This window comes from Scylla paramamosain, chromosome 19 (assembly GCF_035594125.1).
Source record: "Scylla paramamosain isolate STU-SP2022 chromosome 19, ASM3559412v1, whole genome shotgun sequence".
In the NCBI taxonomy this organism is placed as follows: domain Eukaryota; kingdom Metazoa; phylum Arthropoda; class Malacostraca; order Decapoda; family Portunidae; genus Scylla; species Scylla paramamosain.
In genome coordinates this window covers 262,501-290,000 of record NC_087169.1, presented here as the reverse complement: position 1 = coordinate 290,000, position 27,500 = coordinate 262,501, and the positions used below count along the sequence as shown (strand labels likewise).

General features: G+C 38.5%; 1 long non-coding RNA gene across 1 annotated transcript in view; it reads right to left on the bottom strand.

The window, feature by feature from the left end:
• Window positions 1–23,814, bottom strand: part of LOC135110023 (uncharacterized) — a 28,523-nt gene extending 4,709 nt beyond the window's left edge. The window contains exons 1-2 of the long non-coding RNA XR_010273037.1: window positions 23,675–23,814; window positions 11,318–11,355 (exon numbers count right to left, since the gene is read on the bottom strand). This is a non-coding gene — a long non-coding RNA (uncharacterized LOC135110023). The remainder of the gene's footprint in view (window positions 1–11,317; window positions 11,356–23,674) is intronic.
• Between the last annotated feature and the right edge of the window lie 3,686 nt (window positions 23,815–27,500).

Sequence of the window (27,500 nt, the reverse complement as noted above, 5' to 3'; positions counted from 1 at the left end):
AACACACTCACTCTTTTTTTCGGGTATGCCTGTAACACGGCCTATTTCACGATTTGTTTTCCCGATCTTATGCAACTCAATGACACGAACTATGTTTGCCACACATTATGCAACAACGAGGAACAACGAAGGTTTCAAGTATACACAGCCGTAAATCTTTGATCATCAGTCAGTAAATCACTTCGTTATCTGATGTCAAGTCAAACACTTGATCCATTAAATCAGCTGTCAGTGTGTGAGGGAGTGAGCTAAGTTGCCATGTATTAATTTTCTCCTGGCGTGTTTTTCAAACTGAAATAAATAGATAGCCGTTTTCTACTAAGTGGCGCAAGGAGCAGCGGGAGTTCGCGTTTCATATATATATATATATATATATATATATATATATATATATATATATATATATATATATATATATATATATATATATATATATATATATATATATATATATATATATATATATATATATATATATATATATATATATATATATATATATATATATAAAACGTTCGTTTTCCTTTCTTACATTATAACTATTTTCAATTATTACATGTATTATATTCATCATGTATTTATTTATTTATTTATTCATTTGCTTACGAGACGCTTCTTCTTTTTATTTTGTTTGTGGGTCTCTGTTGGTGTCTTCCCCTGCGCGACTACTCAGTCACAGCCTGGCCCCACCTCCCACTCCCTCCCCGCGGACCAGTTGGCTCTACGCCTCAGTACCATTATTAACCGTACAGTTTTTAGTAGGTACGAGTATTTATACTATTTTGGTTTTGAATCATATTACAGCCTTCAATTTTGTTTGTATATATAAGACTTGTCACTAACAGTAACAAAGAATATTTTGACAAGTCAGGAGTGAATATTTTCATACACATACCTATCTTTTGGGCTCGGAGTTGGCTACATGGGGCGGGCTGCTGTGTTTCCCCAGAATTCATCACATAAAAAAGGTAAGTTATTTCTCAAATCCATAATTAGAAAGAAAAGAAAAAAAAAGAAACGAGAATTCAGAGTAATCGGTAAAAATCCAAAGTATGTTCTATTTTTCTGAGAACTGCGGGTGTAGTAGCCACGACCTACAGACGTGGGGTGCTGCCAGATGCACATCCAGTCATTTTCTTGAACATGCAATTCTTGTATATTTATAGGTTTTTGAAATATACTTATTTGTTACACACAATATAGTGTTGTGGAAGGTGTATGTAAAGGTGAGAATGAAAGCCTTAACAAACATAAAAATAAAATTTCGCATCCCATGTTTGGTATCGTTAGCTCTGAGGAGGGAACTTCCATGGGTATCATAAGCATATGAAACGTTTTTTTTTTTTCTTTTTCTCTCTCTCTCTCTTTCTCATTATATGGGGTAAAAAAAATGCAACCTGACAAAACCTTTATCTCTGACAAGGCACATCATTTTCTATTATATGGGATAATATATATATATATATATATATATATATATATATATATATATATATATATATATATATATATATATATATATATATATATATATATATATATATATATATATATATATATATATATATATATATTATGTAGAAAGGACACTGGCCAAGGGCAACAAAAATCTAATAAAAAAATGCCCACTGAAATGCCAGTATATATATATATATATATATATATATATATATATATATATATATATATATATATATATATATATATATATATATATATATATATATATATATATATATATATATATATATATATATATATATATATATATATATATATATATATATATATATATATAAATAAATAAAAAAAAAAAAAATATATATATATATATATATATATATATATATATATATATATATATATATATATATATATATATATATATATATATATATATATATATATATATATATATATATATATATATATATATATATATATATATATATATATATATATATATATATATATATATATATATATATATATATATATATATATATATATATATATATATATATATATATATATATATATATATATATATATATATATATATATATATATATATATATATATATATCTTTTTTTTTCCTTTATGTAGGAAGGACACTGGCCAAGGGCAACAAAAATCCAATAGAAAAATATGCCCACTGAAATGCCAGTCCCATAAAAGGGTCAAAGCAGTTAACAAAAATTGATGAATAAGTGTCTTGAAACCTCCCTCTTGAAGGAATTTAAGTCATAGGAAGGTGGAAATACAGAAGCAGGCAGGGAGTTCCAGAGTTTACCAGAGAAAGGGATGAATGATTGAGAATACTAATTAACTCTTGCGTTAGAGAGGTGGACAGAATAGGGGTGAGAGAAAGAAGAAAGTCTTGTGCAGCGAGGCCGCGGAAGGAGGGGAGGCATGCAGTTAGCAAGATCAGAAGAGCAGTTACCATGAAAATAGCGGTAAAAGACAGTTACATATGCAACATTGCGGCGGTGAGAGAGAGGCTGAAGACAGTCAGTTAGAGGAGAGGAGTCGATGAGACGAAAAGCTTTTGATTCCACCCTGTCTAGAAGAGCAGTATGAATGGAACCCCCCCAGTCATGTGAAGCATACTCCCTACATGGACGGTTAAGGCCCTTGTACAGAGTTAGCAGCTGAGGGTGTGAGAAAAACTGGCGGAGACGTTTCAGAACACCTACCTTCATAGAAGCTGTTTTAGCTAGAGATGAGATGTGAAGTTTCCAGTTCAGATTATAAGTAAAGGACAGATCGAGGATGTTCAATGTAGAAGAGGGGGACAGTTGAGTGTCATTGAAGAAGAGGGGATAGTTGTCTGGAATGTTGTGTCGAGTTGACAGATGGAGGAATTGAGTTTTTGAGGCATTGAACAATACAAAGTTTGCTCTGCCCCAATCAGAAATTTTAGAAAGATCAGAAGTCAAACGTTCTGTGGCTTCCCTGCGTAACATGTTTACCTCCTGAAGGGTTGGACGTCTATGAAAAGACGTGGAAAAGTGCAGGGTGGTATCATCAGCATAGGAGTGGATAGGACAAGAACTTTGGTTTAGAAGATCATTAATGAATAATAAGAAGAGAGTGGGTGATAGAACAGAACCCTGAGGAACACCACTGTTAGTAGATTTAAGAGAAGAACAGTGACCATCTACTACAGCAGCAATATAACGATCAGAAAGGAAACTTGAGATGAAGTTACAGAGAGAAGGATAGAAACCGTAGGAGGGTAGTTTGGAAATCAAAGCTTTGTGCCAAACTCTATCAAAAGCTTTTGATATGTCCAAGGCAACAGCAAAAGTTTCACCAAAATCTCTAAAAGTGGATGACCAAGACTCAGTAAGGAAAGCCAGAAGATCACCAGTAGAGCGGCCTTGACGGAACCCATACTGGCGATCAGATAGAAGGTTGTGAAGTGATATATGTTTAAGAATCTTCCTGTTGAGGATAGATTCAAAAACTTTAGATAGGCAGGAAATTAAAGCAATAGGACGGTAGTTTGAGGGATTAGAAGGAAAGGTAGATGTTGACAGACAGAGCTGAAAGAGTTTGACCAGGGAAGGTGCATGCATGGAGGCACAGTTACGGAGAACAATAGGAGGGACCTTATCAGGTCCATAAGCCTTCCGAGGGTTTAGGCCAGCGAGGGCATGAAAAACATCATTACGAAGAATTTTAATACGTGGCATGAAGTAGTCAGAGGGTGGAGGAGAGAGAGGAACAAGCCCAGAATCGTTCAAGGTAGAGTTTTTAGCAAAGGATTGAGCGAAGAGTTCAGCTTTAGAAATAGTTGTGGTTGCAGTGGTGCCATCTAGTTGAAATAGAGGAGGGAAAGAAGAAGAAGCAAATTTATTGGATATATTTTTGGCTAGATGGCAGAAGTCACGAGGGGAGTTAGATCTTGAAAGGTTTTGACATTTTCTGTTAATGAAGGAGTTTTTGGCTAGTTGGAGAACAGACTTGGCATGGTTCCGGGCAGAAATATAAAGTGCATGAGATTCTTAAGTACCTTTTGTGGGCCACCTCTCTATCATGTATAGCACAAGAACATGCTGTGTTCAACCAAGGTTTAGAAGGTTTAGGACGAGAAAAAGAGTGAGGAATGTACGCCTCCATGCCAGACACTATCACCTCTGTTATGCGCTCAGCACACAAAGACGGGTCTCTGACACGGAAGCAGTAGTCATTCCAAGGAAAATCAGCAAAATACCTCCTCAGGTCCCCCCAACTAGCAGAAGCAAAACGTCAGAGGCACCTTCGCTTAGGGGGATCCTGAGGAGGGATTGGAGCGATAGGACATGATAAAGATATGAGATTGTGATCGGAGGAGCCCAATGGAGAAGAGACGGTGACAGCATAAGCAGAAGGATTAGAGGTCGGGAAAAAGTCAAGAATGTTGGGCGTGTCTCCAAGACGGTCAGGAATACGAGTAGGGTGTTGCACCAATTGCTTTAGGTCATGGAGGATAGCAAAGTTGAAGGCTAGTTCACCAGGATGGTCAGTGAAGGGAGAGGAATGGCAAAGCTGGTGGTGAACACTGAAGTCTCCAAGAATGGAGATCTCTGCGAAAGGGAAGAGGGTCAGAATGTGCTCCACTTTGGAAGTTAAGTAGTCAAAGAATTTCTTATAGTCAGAGGAGTTAAGTGAGAGGTATACAGGACAGATAAATTTAGATGAGAGTGACTCTGTAGTCGTAGCCAGATGGTGGAAAACTCGGAAGATTCAAGAGCGTGGGCACGAGAGCGGGTTAAGTCATTGCGCACATAAACGCAGCATCCAGCTTTGGATCGAAAAAGAGGATAGAGAAAGTAGGAGGGATCAGAAAAGGGGCTACTGTCAGTTGCCTCAGACACCTGAGTTTCAGTGAGGAAAAGAAGATGAGGTTTAGAAGGGGGTGTCATGACACTTAGGGTCGTCGACAGAAAGCCAATCCGACCTGGGGACATTTATGGTCCCTTCCCTAGATGTGGATTCCGAGGCTGATGTAGGAGTCGCCATGATGATTTTAAAATTTTTGAGTGAAAGGTGTGTGTGTTATTAGGTGCTTGTAGTTTTGTGTGGAGGAAGAGAGTTGTCTTTAGAGGGCAGGCTGTGACTGCCCCCTTGTGTTGTGAGACACAAGGGGAAACGTTCAGTGAGGTCACAGCTGGGTTTAATGATAAGTTCACAGCACCCCCCTGAACAGTGCTTTAGACCTCACTGGGAGTAATTATCGTTTCGGCAGGTGTCTACTGCCTCCTTCTCATATATATAAATATATATATATATATATATATATATATATATATATATATATATATATATATATATATATATATATATATATATATATATATATATATATATATATATATATATATATATATATATATATATATATATATATATATATATATATATATATATATAATATCAATAAAATTGCAATTTAATATCATTATCAATAAATGCAAAGTGCTTAGCGTAGGTAGAGGAAACCCTCACAATAGGTACACATTAGACAACCAAACTCTGGTAGGTACAGGGTACGAGAAAGATTTAGGAGTTATAGTTAGCTCTGAACTCCGTCTAGGGAAACAATGCATAGAAGCCAGAAACAAGGCAAATAGGGTACTAGGATTCATTTTTAGGAGTGTTAAAAGTAGAAGGCCGGAAGTAATATTAAAGTTATACTTGGCGCTGGTCAGACCTCATCTAGACTACGCGGTGCAGTTCTGGTCCCCACATTACAGGAAAGATATAGGTCTATTAGAATCAGTACAGAGGAGAATGACTAAAAGGATACAGGGGATGAGGAGTATTCCTTACGAGGCGAGGTTGAAGCTGTTAAATTTACATTCTTTAGAGAGACGTAGGTTAAGAGGGGACCTGATAGAAGTCTTTAAGTGGTATAAGGGTTATAACAAGGGAGATGTAAGCAAAATTCTTAGGATCAGCAACCAGGGTAGAACAAGAAATAACGGGTTCAAGCTTGAAAAAATTAGGTTTAGGAAGGAGATAGGAAAAAATTGGTTCTCAAATAGAATGGTAGATGAGTGGAACGGACTCAGTAATCATGTAGTTAGTGCTACGACACTAGAGAGCTTTAAGAGAAGATTAGACAAGTTTATGGATGGGGATAGCAGATGGAAATAGGTAGGTGTGTTCATACAGGGACTGCCACGTGTAAGCCTGGTCGCTTCTTGCAGCTTCCCTTATTTCTTATGTTCTTATGTTCTTATATATATATATATATATATATATATATATATATATATATATATATATATATATATATATATATATATATATATATATATATATATATATATATATATATATATATATATATATATATATACACCAGCCGTTCTATTTGTGTTTTCGTTCAGTCCTGGAAACATCTGAACAATACTACACCCAAGAACAAGTTAGGAGGAGAGGGTGAGAAAAACTGGTGGAGGCGACTCTGAATTTCTAACTTCATATAAGCTGTTTTAGTTAGAGATGAGATGTAAAATTGGAGGAGAGGGTGAGAAAAACTGGTGGAGACGACTCTGAATGTCTAACTTCATATAGTTAGTTAGAGATGAGATGTGAGATGTGAGATGTGAGACAGACAGAGGAAGTTCAATGTAGAAGCAGGAGACCGTTGTGTCAATGAAAAAACGAAAAAGGGGGATAGTTATCTGGAAGGTTTTGTTAAGTTGACAGATGAAGGAATTGAATTTTGAGGCATTGCTTTACCCCAAACAGAAATTTTAAAGAGATTAGAAGTATGGTGTTGTGTGGCTTCCCTACGTTAGCTGTTTAGTTTCTAAAGGGTTGGACGTCTATGAAGAGACGTGAAGAAAAGATGATATTACAGAGGAAAGGATAGAAGGTAAGAAGGTAGGAAGATAGTTTGGAAATTAAAGATTGTGCCATATTCTGTCAAAACCTTTTGATATATCTAAGACAACAACGAAAGTTTCACAAAATCCTTAAAATTGCATAAGGAAGACTCAGTAAGGATAGCCCATAGAGCGGCCATGACTGAACTCATACTGGCGATCACATGTATGGTCATGAAATGATAGAAGTTTAAAAATTTTCCTATTCAGGATATATATTAAAAACATCAGAGGGGTAGGAAATTAAATCAATAAGGCAGTAGTTTAAGAGATTAGAACAGAAACCTTTTTCACACTCTGTTCTCGAACATTAAAGACAAAAGCCTCTCTTGGGTAGAGCATGTCAGAGGATCAACACTGCTTTCACGGGTGTATTTCTGTGAGTGTTGTATGAAGTGAACATGGGTGTCCCCATTTGTTTCAGGCACCACGTGATCACTTCCTTGTTAATGGGGAACAAGGGAGCGTGACGCAATGAAGGTAGACTCTGACATAATTTGTGGGTAGCTTCGCCCCTTTGTATGGAGAGAGAGAGAGAGAGAGAGAGAGAGAGAGAGAGAGAGAGAGAGAGAGAGAGAGAGAGAGAGAAACGGTTTGTGGCTTCATATACAACTGCAAGCGTTCAGTTGCCAGACGCCGCCAAGCTGGATCACCTCGGGTATAAAAGTCGGTGACCCAGCAGGCCTCCTCTTCTTTCCTGCTTCCGCCTTCTCGCCTTCTCTGCTAGTACGTTTGTAAGTAATTACATTTCCACTATTGTAAGTGACTTAAACATTTTTTGTTCACTGCAGTTATGCGCCTGGCTGGTGTTTAAATAACGAATTGTGAGATTATTGTGAAAATGTTTTTGTGTGGAGTTGGAGTATGACGAGATGGTAAATGAATTTTGTGTTATTGCGGTTGTGTTGTGAAGAGAAGGGAGTAACTTGTTTGCTTTGCTCCTGATATCCGGGCTGAAGCTTGTATTGTTTTGTGTTTGTTTGTCTCTTTTTTTTTATGTAAATATAATCGTTGTATTTCTGTTAAGATGTGGGTTCCTTGTGTCATACTAAGGGGAAACAATTGAAACACTGCTGTCCTCAAACAGTAGGAATTACCTGGGTAAGCGATTTCATGTTGTGTCCGCGGGTGTAACAAGTAGTGTGGTACGCTGTCCATAACAATAGGCAGATTTGGAAGAGTATGACTAGGCAAAGTACAAGCACGAACGCATAATTTCAGAAAACAACATAAATCTTCCGAGGGTTAATACCAGCTAGGGCATGAAAACATCATTACGAGGGATCTTAATGTGTAGCATGAAATAGTTGGAAAGTGGAGAAGAGGGAGGAACAAGTACTGAATCATCCACGGTAGAGTTTTTAGCAAAGGTGTGAGATAAAATTTCAACTTTAGAGATAGATGAGATAGCAGTTGTACTATCAGGTTGAAATAAATGTGGCAAAGATGAAGAAGCAAAGTTACTAGAGATATTTTTTGACGAGGTGTCCAAAGTCACAAGAGGAAATATAAAGTGCATTAAATTCAGGTGATGAAAGGTTCCAATATCTCTTGTTGGTATAACCCACCTACCATGTATAACACAAGGATGTGTTAAACCAAGGTTTAGAAGGTTAAGGAAGAGAAAAAATGAGGAATGTACACCTCCATGCCAACCACCATCACATTTGTTATGCGTTCAGCATACAGAGACGAGTCTCTGATACGGAAGCAGTAATCATTCCAAAGAAAATCCGAATAGTACCTCTTCAGTTCCCCTAATTAGCAGGAAAAAAACGTTAGAGGTGCCTCCACTTTTGGGGATTCTGAGGAGGGAGTAGAACACATAACAAAGTTGTGGTTGTGGTAGGAGTCCAACAGGAAAGACAGTGATGACATACGCAAAAGGATTAGAAGTTAGGAAAAGATCAAGATTGTTGGGTGTATCTCCATCACGGTCAGGAATACGAATAGAGTGTTGCAATACTTGCTCTAGATCATGGGGGATAGTAAAGTTGAATACTAGTTCAACAGGATGGTCAGTGAAGGATGAGGAATAGCAAAGCTATTGGTGAACAATGAAGTCTCCAAGAGTGGATATTTCCGTGAAAGGTAAGAATCAAAATGTGGTCAAATTTGAAAGTTAAATAGTAAACAAAAAAAAGTTATAGCTAGAGGAGTTAGTACAGAGCTATACAACACATAAAAAAAAATAATTTTAGAGTGAATAGTCGTAGGTGGATGGTAGAAGCTTTGGAAGACTCAAGCGTGCGGGTACGAGAGCAAGTTGGGTTGTTATGACAAAGAAACTAAGAGGGAACAGAGAAGTAATTACTGTCAGGCCTCAGACACCTGCGTTTCGGTGAGGAAAAGATGAGGTTTACTAGAGGAGAGATGGTGTTCCAAATCTAAATCTAGATCTAAAGGCACGAATATTGCAGAAGTTAATGAAGTAAAAGTTAAGAGGATGTCAAGGGATTTACGAATGATACCAGAAGAAATGCAGTCCGACCTGAAGACATTTGTGGTCCCCTCTAGAGATGTGGACTCCGAGACTTGTGTAGGAATCATCATATTGAATTTTTATTTATTTATTTATTTATTTATTTTATTATTATTATTTTTTTATTATTATGTAGGAGGGACACTGGCCAAGGGCAACAAAAATCCAATTAAAAAAAAAAAAAAAAGCCCACAGAGATGCCAGTCCCAGGAAAGGGTCCAAAGCGGTAGTAAAAAATTGAAGGATAAATTAGTAAGTGTCTTGAAACCTCCCTCTTGAAGAAATTCAATTTAAAGGAAATTGGAAATACACAAGCAGGCAGGAAGTTCCAGAGTTCACCAGAGAAAGGGATGAATGATTGAGAATACTGGTTAACTCTTGCATTTGAGAGGTGGACAGAATAGGGGTGAGAGAAAAAAAAGGAAAGCTTGAGCAGCGAGGCCGCGGGAGGAGGGGAGGCATGCAGTTAGCAAGATGAGAAGAGCAGTTAGCATGAAAATAGCAGCAGAAGACAGCTAGAGATGAAACACTGCAGCGATGAGAGAGAGGCTGAAGACAGTCAGTTAGAGGAGAGGAGTTGATGAAACGAAAAACTTTTGATGCCACCCTGTCTAAAAGAGCAGTATGAGTGGAACCCCCCCAGACATGTGAAGCATACTCTATACATGGACGGATAAGGCCCTTGTACAGAGTTAGCAGTTGGTAGGGGGAAGGTGAGGAAAACTGGCGGAGACGTCTCAGAACGCTTAACTTCATAGAAGCTGTTTTAGCTAGAGATGAGATGTGAAGTTTCCAATTCAGATTATAAGTTAAGGACAGACCGAGGATGTTCAGTGTAGAGGAGAGGGACAGTTGAGTATCATTGAAGAAGAGAGGATAGTTGTCTAGAAGGTTGTGTCGAGTTGATAGATGGAGGAATTGAGTTTTTGAGGCACTGAACAATACCAAGTTTGCTATGCCCCAATCAAAAATTTTAGAAAGATCAAAAGTCAGGCGTTCTCTGGCTTCCCTGCGTGAAATGTTTACTTCCTGAAGGGATGGACGTCTATGAAAAGACGTGGAAAAGTGCAGGGTGGTATCATCAGCGTAGGAGGGGATAGGGTAAGAAGTTTGGTTTAGAAGGTCATTGATGAATAATAATAAGAAAGTGGGTGACATGACAGAACCCTGAGGAACACCACCGTTAATAGATTTGGAGAAGAACACTGACTGTCTACCACAGGAGCAATAGAACGGTCAGAAAGGAAACATGAGATGAAGTTACAGAGAGAAGGATAGAAGCCATAGGACGGTAGTTTGGAAGTCAAAGCTTTGTGCCAGATTCTATACAAAAACTTTTGATATTTTGAATGATGGGTGTGTGTATAGTTGTGTGAAGGAAAAGAGTTGTCTTTTTTCTATTGAGAGAGCAGTCTGTGACTGCCCACTTGTATTAAGACACAAAGGAAACGTTCACTGAGGTCTGAGTTGGGTCATTGATAAGTTCACAACACCCCTCGATCCAATACAAAACCAGTTTAGTGCTGGGAGCAACTATTGTTTTGACAGGTGCCTATTGCCTCCCTCTGTGTTTTTTTTTTTTTTCGTTTGGTTGTTCTTTTTGTTGTTTTTTTTAAGTCGTTTTAGTTTAGTTTAGTTTAGTTTAGTTTAGTTGTTTGTCGTTATTCCATGTTATTTTTGTTGTTGTTGTTGTTGATGTTGTTGTTGTTTTTGTTGTTGTTGTTCTTGTCGTCGTTGCTGTTGTTTATATCGGTGTTCTTGTTGTTGTTGTCGTAGTTTTTGTTGTTATTGTTGTTATTATTGTTGTTGTTGTTGTTTAAAGTTGTGATTGTTTTTTTATTTTAGTGTTGTTCGATGTTGTTCTTGTTGTTTCGTATTTTTGTTGTTTGATGGTGTCACTCTTATATAATGTTTGTTCAGTGTAAGACAACCACAAGAGTAGCTGCAACTCACGGTGCAACGGTGTTTGCATGTCTCGACTCGACCACAACCTGCGAGAAAAGGAAACATAATGAACAGTTACAACTTGGGTCAGGGCTCATGATTTATTGATTTAAAAAAATAAGGAAGTGGTGCAACATCTCTGTGAAAATTTGCACTCGCATCACCGATAATATCAATGTATTATTGTTCTGTGCTGTGACTTGCATGTAAATAAAGGGTAATTAGTGTTAACATAATACAAACAAAGTTTTAGTTACTACTATAAATAATCTGGGAAGAAGATGAGTGCGTATATAGGTAGCTATTGTTTTGAGGAGCGAACCTGCCTATCTCGAGGAGAGGCCCTGCACGCAGGAAAGTCCCCGCACACTGCGCATTTGAGAGCCAGTCTCGCCTCGTGATTGGTGCAAGAAGTCTAGCCTCATGAATGGCCGCCACCTTCTCATCAGCTAACTTAACGTAACCTAATCTAACCTAATTAAGCTAACCTTACCTAACCTAACCAAATCTAACCTAATAATCAAACCTAACCTGACTAACTTAAACCTAACCTTACCTAACCCAGCTGAAATAATGTTTTATAATAAACAAGAGACGATATCCAGTAATTTGGTACAAGGTAGTTAGGTTAAACGGTAGTTAGGTTAAGGTTAAAGTTAGGTCAGGTTACATTAGTTAGGTTCGGGTTAGATTAGATGATAAGAAGGTGGCAGATAATTACATGGCGAGACTGCACGCATATGCGCAGAGAGTGAGAGGACTTTCCTGAGTGCAGGCTCTCCCCCTCGAGTAGCAGTCACCAGCCGACAGCCTTTCAAGTCAGTTCTCCGCCACCTTACAGCTTGCACTTGTTAAATTCTTTAAGTTAATGAGAATTTAGAGGCTCGGAACTTGGATGACCAAACAGAAAGTTGTCTTTGCTACGAAAACACGACCAGAGACTAGCTTGGTGCGCACAGTGACACCAACTCGCCAGTGACCCCAGCCATCACAACTTCCCGCTATCCAGCTATCCACGTGCACCATAGCAAAGTTATCAGTTATTTAAAATTATATTTTGCGATGCTTTCTGTAATTATGTTTTACCTGAGAGAGCAAAAGGATTAGTGTTAAGGTCAAAAATTTTCCACAATTAATTTTGGTACTCTGAGTGAGGAAGACGGCTTCTTGTAGCTACCGAAAGTTATAGAAGCTTCATAACAGATGTTTCGTATGGCATTAGTTGGCCACAGGAACACTCACAGAGTAATTCTGCAAATTCACGGATGTGAAATAAGGACTTTTCAGTGACGTGAAACCTTTGACCACGATCGAAGATTAAAATAGGTGTTAAAATAGCTTCACGAATTACCCATATTGTATCCGGTTATCAGTGAGGTAAACCGGTAAAACGGACCTTAGTGACATAAAGGAACACATTAAAGGCATAATTAGATAAATACAAAACCACTATTCTTCTGAGGTTGTTATAGTGCAAATAGAACCTAAAATATAATGGCATCTGGCAAGGAAGGTAGGAGACACGTGTGCTACCATCTCAGATAATTCGTAAACAGAAAAATGTGGGATGAAGTCATAAAGGCGTATTATACAAACCACTAATCTAAAGCCCAGCCTGAAACATCTCAAACATATGTTGAGGTCAGTAGAACTGGAGGTGTAAACTACCACAACATACAACAGGTGGGCAAGCAGCTGACTGTTCAAATAACCAGTAAATAAGAACAACTTAAAATTAGATCTACAAACATGTCTATTAAAATCTTAAAGAAATCCTTCGCAACAAAACAAGGTTGGTTGGCAAGAATTATCAAGTAAAGCAATGAGCTAACAGGCAGTGAAAAATTAACCCAGGGCAAATTACAGAGAGTAGAAAAATCAATAAAGAAAAAAAAGTAGTTGTCAGGGTACATTCAACCAGTTAGAAGGTAAACTGTGAACTGATGAAGATTCTGAAGCTATGAACAATTCAATTCAGACTATGAATAACAAGAAGTAAATTATGGGGAACGGTTAACTATGTTTGAAGATGAATTAGAAGTATTACGAAGTAATTCAACTAATAACACCCCTCCCAATTCCGCAATGAAAGCCCAGCTTTACATAACACTGCTAGCCATAACTTTACCAGTATTTACAAGGAATATCACTGAGTGACCATCATTCTGGAATAGATAGAAGAGATTAATCCATCAAAGACAAGACATTGCATAAATAAGTAAATTCTCCTGTCTGTTAAGGCAACTAAAAGACATTGCCTACCTAATAATTTATAAATTCGTTATTACAGAAGAAATTATGATATTGCCATCAGGTTGCTCAGAGAGAATTATAATGAAAAGGAGCTAATAAGCACTAAATTCATCTATAAACTCCTAGATTTAACATCTCTTAACCTTAATTATAAGGATTTACAACTTTTCAGGTTCAATTAGAATCCCTGAAGTCAATAATATTGAGGATGCAGCTTGATAAGCCTTATAATAGAAAGGAAGCTAAGAAAACACTAGAAATGTTGTATTTACCTAAAAAGCCAATTCAGCTTCAAGGAAATTGATGAATCATTGCTGAAAATTTACAGAAACATGAGCAATGAAGAGACATTGAAACCAAATAAAATAGATCCTAATGAAACTTAGCATGAACAGGTGAACAAGATCCAACCCTATAAAATGAAAGGAAGTGAATCCAAACCTAACTATTGCCCAGCAAATGAAGCCAAGCCAGGTTATGGGGACCCAGAAACAATAGGTAACTTCTCTACCACTGTAAATAAGAGGGCAGAGGTACCACCCCATGCTAACTATAATAACGAGACAGGAGCGAGACCTAAAACTCCAACACTAAGGAAATGTGCGTTTTGCTCTGAACAACACAATACACTGCTGGAATTATCAAGGGTTAGAAAGGGCGATAAACAGACTATGGTCAGACCATTTTATCCTAAGCATTTGGGCGTTGTCTTTTCCGGGGATTTCCCGGCCTATAGGTCTGCCAATCTTCTATAACACACCTCATGTCAGGTACTTACCACTTCAAAATTAAAAGGAGTTTAAGTTTTACACTCTAATCCTCTAAAATAGTTAGTTAATGTAGTATATGTTTATTTATTTATTTTTTTAGTAACAACTGTATTTTTTTTTTCGGGGGGGAAAACCACAATTCTCTAAAAAGCTAAGTTAATGTAGTATTTTTTTTTTTTTTTTGTGATAACTGCATTTTTTCAAACAGCACAATATTTGGCTGAGTTTCCTCCCTGCGCTGTAACGTTTTTATTATTATTATTATTATTATTATTATTATTATTATTATTATTATTATTATTATTATTATTATTATTATTATTATTATTATCTTTTTTTTTTTACGCCTCAGCCAGGTCGCGCTGTCAGAGCGGCTGTGTCATTCCATTGGTCACTTCCATCCGCAACACGTGCGTGAGGAGGAAGACATATATATATATATATATATATATATATATATATATATATATATATATATATATATATATATATATATATATATATATATATATATATATATATATATATATATATAAAGAGAGAGAGAGAGAGGGAGAGAGAGAGAGAGAGAGAGAGAGAGAGAGAGAGAGAGAGAGAGAGAGAGAGAGAGAGAGAGAGAGAGAGAGAGAGAGAGAGAGAGAGAGAGAGAGAGAGAGAGAGTGGGATTATCTAATCCGATAATTTGCTCAGTGCAAGGTCACAACGCCACAGGCCAGGAAATCCCCGTAAAGGACAACGCCTAAACGCTTTGGATAAAATGATCAGACCATAGTGGAGCTAGAAGTGTGCACATTATGCTTCAATGAATCACACCAAATAAAAGAAAAAAAAAAGAAAAAAGTAAGAGAAACCTGCATATGTTCCCTATATATAAGAAAGGAGTGCATCATGTTACTCTATGTAAGGTAATATGGTATGAAATTAAAATAACCCTTTCAAATAATGAAACCAACAATAAGCATCCTGCCTCCTGCAGTAGTTTTTATAGCAGAATTAGATATTAGTAGTCAAAGATGGAGGTCAAGATTCTGTTCCACACAGGATCACAGAAAAACTCTGTAAGTAAAGATAAAAGTAACAGCTTTAAACCTACCAATAAAAGGACAAGATCAAATAAAGATTTCGGGTTTCCTAACCAATAAAAATACCCAAACTTATGTATCAATTAATATATATATATATATATATATATATATATATATATATATATATATATATATATATATATATATATATATATATATATATATATATATATATATATATATATATATATATATATATATATATATATATATATATATATATATATATATATATATATATATATGAAGAGGCAGTAGGTACCTGCCGAAACGATAATTACTCTCAGCGAGGTTTAAACACTGAAACAGGGGGTGCTGTGAACTTATTATTAAACACAGATATGACCTTACTAAACGTTTCCTTGTGTGTCTCACAATACATAAGGGCTGTCACAACCTGCCCTCTAAAGAAAACTCTCTTCCTTCACACAAAATTACAAGCACCTAGTTACACACACACCCTTCACTCAAAATTAAAAATTATCATGGCGACTTCTACACCAGCTTCAAAGTTTCTTTCTGGGAGGGGACCACAAATGTCCCTTGGTCAGACTGCTCATCTGATATCAACCCTAAGTGTCTTGACACCCACCTCTACTTTTTCTTCATTAACTACTACAGCATTCGCGTTCTTAGATTTAATTTTCAATCTGTAGGACACCACCTCTCCTTTACTCAACTTTCACAGGAGGAGGCAATAGACACCTGCCGAAACGATAATTACTACCAGTGAGGTCTTAAGCACTGTTCAGGGGGTGCTGTGAACTTATCATTAAACCCAGCTGTGACCTCACTGAACGTTTCCCTTTGTGTCTCACAACACAAAGGGGTAGTCACAGCCTGCCCTCTAACGACAACTCTTTTCCTCCACACAAAACTACAAGCACCTAATAACACACACACCATTCACTCAAAAATTTTAAAATAATCATGGCGATTCCTACACCAGCCTCGGAATCCCCATCTGGCGAGGGGACCATGAATGTCCCCAGGTCGGACTGCCTTTCTGTCGAAGACCCTAAGTATCTTGATACCCCTCCTCAACTTTTTCTTCGTTAACTTCTGCAACATTCGCGGCCTAAGATCTAATTTTCAATCTGTAGAACACCACCTCTCCTCTTCTAAACCTCATCTTCTTTTCCTCACTGAAACTTAGGTGTCTGAGGCAACTGACAGTAGCCCCTTTTCTGTTCCCTCCTACATTCTCTATCCTCATTTTCGATTCAAAGCTGGATGTTTCGTTTATATGCGCAATGACTTAACCTGGTCTCGTGCCCTCGTTCTTGAATCTTCCCAGTTTTCCACCATCTGGCTACGACTACAGAGTCACTCTCAAACTAAATTTATCTGTGCTGTATACCTCTCACCTAACTCCTCTGACTATAAGAAATTCTTTGACTACTTAACTTCCAAAGTGGAGCACATTCTGACCCTCTTCTCTTTTGCAGAGATCTCCATTCTTGGAGACTTCAATGTTCACCACCAGCTTTGGCTTTCCTTTCCCTTCACTGACCATCCTGGTGAACTAGCCTTCAACTTTGCTATCCTTCACGACCTAGAGCAATTGGTGCAACACCCTACTCGTATTTCTGACCGTGTTGGAGATACGCCCAACATTCTTGAAATTTTCCTGACCTCTAATCCTTCTGCTTATGCTGTCACCCTTTCTTCTCCCTTGGGCATCCTCCGATCACAATCTCATATCTGTATCTTGTCCTATCGCTCCAATCCCTCCTCAGGATCCCCCTAAGCGAGGGTGCCTCTGGCGTTTTGCTTCTGCCAGTTGGAGGGACCTGAGGCGGTATTTTGCTGATAGTGATAGTGTCTGGCATGGAAGCGTACATTCCTCACTCTTTTTCTCGACCTAAACCTTCCAAACCTTGGTTCAACACAGCTTGTTCTCGTGCTATTCATAATAGAGAGGTGGCCCACAAAAGGTACTTAAGCCTTCCATCACCAGAATCTCATTCACTTTATATTTCTGCCCGGAACCATGCCAAGCAACTAGCCAAAATCTCCTTCACTAACAGAAAGTGTCAAAATCTTTCAAGATCTAACTCCCCTCGTGACTTCTGGCATCTAGCCATAAATATCTCCAATAACTTTGCTTCTTCTACTTTCTCTCCTTTATTTCAAACAGATGGCACCACTGCTATCACATCTATTTCTAAAGCTGAACTCTTCGCTCAAACCTTTGATAAAAACTGTACCTTGGACGATTCTGGGTTTGTTCCTCCTTCTCCTCCACCCTCTGACTACTTCATGCTACCTATTAAAATTCTTCGCAATGATGTTTTCCATGCTCTTTTTGGCCTAAACCCTCGGAAGGCTTATGGACCTGATGGGGTCTCTTCTATTGTTCTCCAGAACTGTGCCTCCATGCTTGCATCTTGCCTAGTCAAACTCTTTCACCTCTGTCTGTCAACATCTACCTTCCCTTTTTGCTGGAAGTTTGCCTACATTCAGCCTGTTCCTAAAAAGGGCGACCGTTCTAATCCATCAAACTAACGTCCTATTGCTTTAATTTCCAGCCTATCTAAAGTTTTTGAATCTATCCTCAACAGGAAGATTCTTAAACATTTATCACTTCACAACCTTCTATATGATTGCCAGTATGGGTTCCGTCAAGGCCGCTCTAATGGTGATCTTCTGGCTTTTCTTACTGAGTCTTGATTATCCTCTTTTAGAGATTTTAGTGAAACTTTTGCTGTTGCCTTGGACATATCAAAAGGTTTCGATAGAGTCTGGCACAAAGCTTTGATTTCCAAACTACCCTCCTACGGCTTCTATCCTTCTCTCTGTAACTTCATCTTAAGTTTCCTTTCTGACCGTTCTATTGCTGCTGTGGTAGACGGTCACTGTACTTCCTCAAGGTTCTGTCCTGTCAGCCACTCTCTTCTTATTATTCATTACTGATCTTCTAAACAAAACTTCTTGTCCTATCCACTCTTACGCTGATTATACTACCCTGCATTTTTCCACGTCTTTTCATAGACGTCCAACCTTCCAGGAGGTAAAGATTTCACGCAGGTAAGCCACAGAACGCTTGACTTATGATCTTTCTAAAATTTCTGATTGGGGCAGAGCAAACTTGGTATTGTTCAATGCCTCAAAAACTTAATTCCTCCATCTATCAACTCGACACAACCTTCCAGACAAGTATCCCTTCTTCTTCAATGACACTCTACTGTCCCCCTCTTCTACACTGAACATCCTCGGTCTGTCCTTTACTTATAATCTGAACTGGAAACTTCACATCTAATCTCTAGCTAAAACAGCCTCTATGAAGTTAAGCGTTCTGAAACTTTTCCGGCAGTTTTTCTCACCTCTGCAGCTGCTAACTCTGTACAAGGGCCTTATCCGTCCATGTAGGGAGTATGATTCACATGTCCTGTGGGGGGTTCCACTCATGCTGCTCTTCTAGACAGGGTGGATTCAAAAGCTTTTCGTTTCATCAGCTCCTCTCCTCTAACTGACTGTCTTCAGCCTCTCTCTCACCGCCGCAATGTTGCATCTGTAACTGTCTTTTACCGCTATTTTCATGCTAACTGCTCTTCTGATCTTGCTAACTGCATGCCTCTCCCCCTCCCGCGACCTCGCTGAACAAGACTTTCTTCTTTCTCTCTGTCTCTTCTTCTGTCCACCTCTCTAACGAAAGAGTTACCGGTATTCTCAATCATTCATCCCTTTCTCTGGTAAACTCTGGAACTCCCTGCCTTCTTCTCTATTTTCACCTTCCTATGACTAGAATTCCTTCAAGAGGAAGGTTTCAAGACACTTATCCATCAGTTTTTGACTACTGCCTTGACCCTTTTATGGGACGCATTTCAGTGGGCATTTTTTTTTCCTTTTTTAATTGGATTTTTTGTTGCCCTTGGCCAGTGTCGCTCCTACATAAAAAAAAATAATAATAATAATAATAATAATTAAATAAACAGCACGAATTCCTTATAGATATCCATAAGACACTAGGTGAATGATCCAAAGGTAAAATTAAGTTAATAAAAAATGTTAGGCTATACATGGATGAAGAACAAATCATAAGGTGCGGAGTTAGAACTACCATATGGAACAAAGCAACCTATCCGGCTACCAAAGGAGAGTTACCTCACCAAATTAATCAGAATGGAAGCTCATAGAATAACATTGCATGGAAGGATTGGAGAAACACTGTCTCAAGTTAGGAAAACTTGAGATACGTCAAGTACTAAAAACTTAACTGAAGGAGTGGAACATATGCTGACGTTATGAGGCCAGAACCCCCAAATCTACCTTCGGAAAAAGAAACCGGAAGTAGACCCTTCGAAGTAACGGGAGCAGAATACACGAGCGCTCTGATAATAGCAGATGAGAGTGACGTTCCAAAAAAAAGCTTCATATATGTTCATTCACCTGTGCCAGGACAAGATATATTTATCTAAAAGTTACTGAAATTTTTTTTTTCTATGTAGGAGGGACACTAAACAAGGGCAACAGAAATCCAGTAACAGAAAATAACCACTAAAATGCCCGTCTTAACAGGGTCCAAAGCGTTAGTAAGAAATTGAAGGATGTGTCTTGAAACCTCCCTCTTTAAGGAGTTCAAGTCATGGGATTGTAGAAATATAGAAGACAGGGAATTTCAGAGATTACCAGAGAAAGGTAAGAATGACTGAGAACACTCGTTAACTCTTGCATTAGAGAGATGGACAGAATAGGGATGAGAGAAAGAAGAAAGTATTATGCATTGAGGTTGCGGGAGGAGAGCAGGCATGCCGTTAGCGAGATCAGAAGAGCAGTTAGGATAAAAATAGCGATAGAAGATACCAAGAGATGCAACATCGCGGCGCTGAAAAAGAGGCTAAAGATAGTCAGTTAGAGGAAAGGAGTTGATGAAACAAAAACCTTTTCATTCCACTGTAGAAGAACGGTATGTGTGGAACTCCCACACACGTGAAGAATACTCCATACATGGAAAGATAAGGCCCTTGTACAGAGTTAGCAGCTGGGAGTGGGGGGTTGAGAAAAAACTGGTGGAGACGTCTCAGAACACCTAACTCTATAGAAGCTGTTTCACCTAGAGATGAGATGTGAAGTTTCCAGTTTAGATTTTAAGAAAATGACAGGCCGAGAATGTTCAGTGTAGAAGACCAGGACAGTTGACTGTCACTAAAAAAGAGGGAATTGTTGTCTGGAAGATTGTGTTGAGTTGATAGGTGGAGCAATTTAGTTTTTGAGGAATTGAACAATTCCAGCTTTGCTCTGGCCCAGTCAGAAATTTTAGAGAGATCAAAAGTCAGGCGTTCTGTGGGTTCCCTGCGTGAACTGTTTATTTCCTGGAAGATTGGACGTCTACGAAAAGATGTGGAAAAGTGCAGGGTGGTATCATCAGCATAGGAGTGGATGGGACAAAAAGATTAGTTAAGAAGATCATTGACGAATAAAAGGAGGAGAGTGGGTGACAGGAGAAACACTGGGAAACACCATTGTTAATAGATTTAGGAGGAAAAAACTGAGCCTCTACCACGGCACGAATAGGATGGTTATAGAGAAAACGATATAAGCCATTGGAGGGCAATTTGGAAATCAAAGTTTTGTGCCAGACTCTATCAAAAGCTTTTCATATGTCTAAAACACCAACAAAAGTTTCACCAAGATCTCTAAATGAGACCAAGACTCATTGAGGAAAGTCAGATCATCGGTGCAGCGACCTTTGAAGGAACCCCATACTGGCGATCAGATAGAAGGTTGTGAAGTCATATGATTAGGAATCTTCCTGTTGAAGATAGATTCAAAAACTTTAGATAAGCAGGAAAATAAAGGAATAAGACAGTAGTTTGAAGGATTAGAACGGTTACCCTTTTTTAGGAACAGGCTGAATGTACGCAAACTTCCATCAAGAAGAAAAGGTAGATGTTGATAGACAGAACTGAAAGAGTTTGAGTAGGCAAGGTGCAAGCACGGAGGCGCAAATTCTAAGAACAGTAGGAGAGACCCTATCAGATTAATAAACTTCCGAGACCCTCAGAAGGTATTGTTCATTGTCTCAAAACCTCAATTACTCCATTTATCAATTCGACGCAACATTCCAGACAACTATCCACTCTTTTTGAATGCCTTTCAACTGTATTCCTCTTCTACACTGAATATCCTCTGTCTGTCCTTTACTTATAAACTTTACTTATAAACACAAGCCTTTCTTTTTTTCTCTCAACCTTATTGTGTCCACCTCTAATGCAAGAGCTAAGCAGTATTCTCAGTCATTCATCCCTGTCTGTGGTAAACTCTGGAACTCCCTGCCTGCTTCTGTATTTCCTTCCTATGACTTAAACTCTTTCAAGAAGGAGGTTTCAAGACCTGTATTTTTGACTAAGGCTTTCGCCTCTATATGGGGACTGGCACCTCAGTATGCCTTTTTTTTTTTTTTTTGACCTTGGCCGGTGCCCCTCCTACATAAAAAAATAAAAAAATAAAAGAAATACAGAATATAGGTTCCAGTTTCTTTGAGGGAAAGTTATCAACAAAACAAATTGTTACATAGGTGTGAGAAATACTGGTCTGATGAGTATCTTGTCAGTCTTTGCGAGAAATTCTATGGCGCTGAACCAGGTGAAAAAAATAGTTTCCCTTAAGGAAGGTGAAATTGTCTCGTTAAAAATGAAGGAGAGTCGTTTCACTTGCCCTTTAGCTAGGATACTGAGATTGTATCCTGGTAAAAATTCTTGTAAAGGGACAAACAACTCTTAGAACTATCATCAACATAATTCCATTAGAGCACTATCCTGAGTCTGCCCCAATCAACCGTATTGAGGTCCGCAGATCCGAAGGGTTGCCTCCGGTCCAGGAGAATACAGACACTCAAGTGCGGATCAGGCCAGTATTCCACTCGCATCACGCATAACATCTATGTAATGTTGGTTTGTGCTAAGATTTGTATATATATTGTAAAGGTATACTAAAGGGTAGTTAAGATTAATATAGTACAAACTGAGTATAAGTTACTACTATAAATAAATTGGGAAGTAGATATGTAGGGATGTAGGTAGCTATTGGTTTGACGTGGCGAGTTGAGAGCCCACAGGAGCGAATCTGCCTGCCTCAAATATCAGTCGCCTGCCACCAGCCTTTCAAGCCAGTTTTGCAATACACTAGAACTTGCACTTATTAATTCACTAAGTTAATAAGAACTTACAAGCTTGGAACTTGGATTACCACAAAGAAAGCTGTCTTCGCTACGAAAACACGACCAACCACTGGGTCGGAACGCCCAGTGATACCAACTCACCACCGACACTGGCTGTCACAGCTCCCCACTTGCCCCGTGTACTACAGCCAAGTTACCTGTTATTTCTACTTATATTTTGAGATGCTTTCTGTGATTGTGTTAGCTGAGAATGGTGAATGTTAAGGTTGAAAAGCTCCCACAATCGCGTTCATTTGGCAACAATCTGAATATCGGAATATATATGTTCTATCGAACACCACTTGTTTGAAATGTGATTTCCTAAATAATCCTGATGAAGAAATATGATTTTGGTAGTGATAATTTTTCACTAATACTAAAAGAAGAAAATGTGAAAAAAAATAATAATTAAATAAATAGTGTAACATGGACAGTACTTTACCCTCCAACAACTTGTGCACGTTTTTCGGACGAAAAACACTCAGCATACTGTTTAAATTTTCCATTGGCAATATTTATCAAGAAACTTAACCTCTTTCCACATCCTGGCCTTGGACGGCCGGAGTTTTGATGATAGAAACTGTGGTCTGACCATGTTGAATTGAGCGTTTAGTCGTTGTCATTTCGGGGATTCTCCAGCTTGCGGCAACACTAAACCTTGCAATGAACCAAATATCACATTAGAGCCTGTGCCGCTGATAACCTCTCTCCCCACACCTCTCTCTCTCTCTCTCTCTCTCTCTCTCTCTCTCTCTCTCTCTCTCTCTCTCTCTCTCTCTCTCTCTCTCTCTCTCTCTCTCTCTCTCTTCATATAATGCTAATTTTAAAAGATAGGGAGAAATTGGTTCACAAATAGTACAGTAATCGACTGGAATAGACTCAGTAATCAGGACAGTGACTAGTCAAAATGAAGATTTTAAAATAAGATTTATGGAGTGGGGACGAGGGACGGATACAATGAGTGGGTGTTACACAGAACTGCCCTGATGGATTCCTGCAGTTTTCCATATATGCTCTTATGTTTTGATTAGTAGTGACGTTCGTCCATTGACATGCATGCGACCACGACCACGTACACACACATGCCAATACTTACACACAGCAGCAGCAACAGCAAGACACCAGACGCGATGAATTTCATGTTGGCAGCGCGACGCTCAGGAGCTGAAGAGACGCACGGAGGTAAAGGAAGGGCCGAGTGCTGTCTGGGTGAGAAGCGTAGCGAGTGAGGAGGACAGGCAGTGGTGAGCTTTTTATAGAGGGATACTGGACTACGGGAATGGGGTGGTGGGAGGAGACCTCAAGGCTAGGGAAATTACACAGTGAATGAAAATTGCATGAATTCTAAAAAAAAAAAAAAAAAAAAAAAATTGTCTTTATTACCAAGCCTCAAATTTATTACTATTGTTATTACTATTATCATTATTATTATAATAATAATAACAATAATAATAATAATAATAATAATAATAATAATAATAATAATAATAATAATAATAATAATAATAATAATAATAATTATTATTATTATTATTATTATTATTATTATTATTATTATTATTATTATTATTATTATCATTATTATTATTATACTGCCGCGTGCCTACGCGGGCAGTGGACAAGAGAAGACAGATTTACGTTATGAAAGCACAGCGTTAAGTTACATCTCAAGAGCACGGAGGTATTTAATAGTTACTGCACACTGTATTATTTCAGTTAAACACTCGACAAAGGAACACCGAGGACAGAGTCACCAGAAGGCTGGATATGCGCAATGGGACTGAATTTACTATAAAAAATATTCATCTCTCTCTCTCTCTCTCTCTCTCTCTCTCTCTCTCTCTCTCTCTCTCTCTCTCTCTCTCTCTCTCTCTCTCTCTCTCTCTCTCTCTCTCTCTCTCTCTCTCTCTCTCTTATATATATATATATATATATATATATATATATATATATATATATATATATATATATATATATATATATATATATATATATATATATATATATATATATATATATATATATATATATATATATATATATATATTTATTTATTTATTTATATATTTATTTACTTATTTATTTTTATAGTAAATTGAGTCCCATTGCGCATATCCAGCCGTCTGGTGACCATATATATATATATATATATATATATATATATATATATATATATATATATATATATATATATATATATATATATATATATATATTAGAATGCTAAGCAATATATGGACACACAGCAAAAGATATAACGAAATAAAATATTTGAGGGATGATAATGATTATAGTGTGTTCTGCAGCGAAGTCACGGAAAGAGACAAGGAATGCAGTTTGCAAGTTGAAAGCGGTAACCACGAAAACAGCAGCAGAAATTAAAGACGCATCACTGCATGGATGAGTAAGAGAGTGGACACAATATGTATTTTAAAACAAGGGAATTGTGTATGTGAAAGAAAAAAAATAAACTAATTAATTTTCAAAGGAAATGCATGATGATCTAAAAGGAATACCATCAGAGGACGAGATATATTTGAAAAGAATAGAATTATCGATTATGGTGAATGTAACAGCAATGCAAGGCTGAGTCAGCACAACAGATGACTGCCAGAAGGAAAACAAGAAGCAACAAAACACACTGCTTCACTTGATAGTTGTGTAATGTGTCGAGTGCTCAAGGTTACCAACTCTAGACAAAAGGGAACTCCTGGACGTTCTAGGAAAATTTTTGTGTTAAGATTGATTGTTATTACATAAAGAAGGATCTCCTTCAGGGTTTGGTGACGTCAATATCTATATTAGTCTGGAATTAAATTATGTAACATGATTTTTTTGTTTTTGACAAGTAAGTGTTATTTTTCAACTCTTTTTCATTGCAAAAAAAGAAAATGCCCATTATTCCTCTCAAACTTTGTTTGTTGTGGCGTTTAAGATTTTTTTTGTCCCAAAATTACTAAATTTCACCATTTTACCATTTTTGGACAGAAAAAATTCAAATGACACAAATATTTATTTTAAAACTTCTGAATCTTATTTTTAGGATTAAGAAAAAGGAACAGTTTTTCTATTTTTTTTTTTTTTTTACATTTCCGTGCATACAACAAATCACCTTGACCTATGAGCCCCCAAATATAGACTCCTATCATGCAATATTACATGCCACACACAACGGGGGAGTGAGATGGGTCTAAAAGCAGCGGGTTTAAAAAGAGAGAGAGAGAGAGAGAGAGAGAGACGGGAGAAAAAAAAATGAAGAGCAGGAAGCTTGTAAATGAAAGCTTTGGGAAAAAGATCGCTGATATACACACCGTTATTGGACAGTCTACTAATTATTATTGAAAGGGACGTGTGGTTTTATTTATTTATTCTTGTTGACGTATTAGTTCGTGTACGTGTAGATCCCTTGCTTGTTTTTCTTGTTGTTGCTATGGTGGTGGTAGTGCTGCTGTAGGGTGGCGGTGGCAGTGTGGAGGTGGTTATCCTCTTCTCCTCCTTGTTGTTCTCCTCTCCTTTCCTCCCATTACCTCACCTAATCTCACCTTTCCCCTTCGTCTCCTTTCCTCTCATTTCGTTTCCTTTCCTCTCATCACTTATCTGCTTCCTGTTCCACTTCATCACCGCAACACCGGAAGCTTTTAAAAACAGAATAATTGATATTAACACGAAGCTTCAAGAACTAAATACTAGTAACACTACCACCACCATTAACGCTATTTAAAACTGAACCACTTAGGTCTTGTTCACGCACCCCTGCATTTTATCCATAAGCAGGACAAGCGGGCCTGTAGTGGTGTGGATAGACTAAAGGAACACACTTGAAGTACATATGGGAATAAATTAGCTGGAGGTGGCCATCTCAAGGTAATGCATGAAGGCGTTGCTTGGCGACAACGAATTGGGCCAGTCAGTTGCAAGGAGACGTGGATCAGTAGGCAGAGCGGCTAACTGAGGTGCTACTGAGAGCACGGAAGCGGTGGGTGCCCCACAAGCTACACAGAGTGAGGTTCTCAGACCAGCCATGGTTTTGACCTTAGTGCCGCGCCGCCTCTGACAACAGCGGCTATGGCACATCTACAAGCGCAACCCCACGTGGTGGAATAAAGACAGTCACAAGGATGCAGCCGCCAACATGGAGTCCACCCAAGCATAGTCCAGGGCACAGTGGGTGGAGAACAAGAAAAGGAAGCTGAGGGGCGGTCACAGCGACTCAAAACAGTGGTGTTACCTTGTGAAGGACACACAATGAGAAGACAACACCTGCACCATCCCCCTCTCCTCAAAGAATCCGGGAACTCCTTATAAGAAATAAGGATAAGGTGGACTTGCTGGGCCAACACTTTGCCCGCAAGATGACTGTCCCTCATCCCACCAAGCTTCCTCCTTCCCTCCCCATGGTTGTGGGGGACAGGCAGACTACAATCATTAGAATTGAGGAAGAGGTGCGAGCTGCCCTCTCAGCCCTCGAGGAGGACAAGGCAGTGGGCCCTGACGGAGTAAGTCCCCGCCTACTTCGCAGGTACTCTGGAGTGCTGGCACACCCTCCCTCCAGGTTATTCGAGGCCATCTTGCGCCAAGAAAGGTGGCCGAAAATGTGGAAGACCACCCATGTTGTGCCAGTACACAAGAAGGGCAGCAGATCGGAGACAGCGAACTACCGCCCCATCTCCCTGCTGTCAGTAGTGGGGAAGGTGCTGGAATGCATCCTAGCGAGGTGCCTCACATCCCACCTCGACAGCCAGCATCTTCTCAGCGCCAGGCAGTTCGGGTTCAGGAAGGCTCGCTCAGCAGCAGACCTCACCCTGCTGTTGTAGAGTGACGCACTGGACCAGGGGAGGCCCACGGCTGTCCTGGCGCTAGATATCGCCGGTGCCTTTGACCGTGTGTGACACGCTTGTATGGTGGAGCGATTACACGCGGTC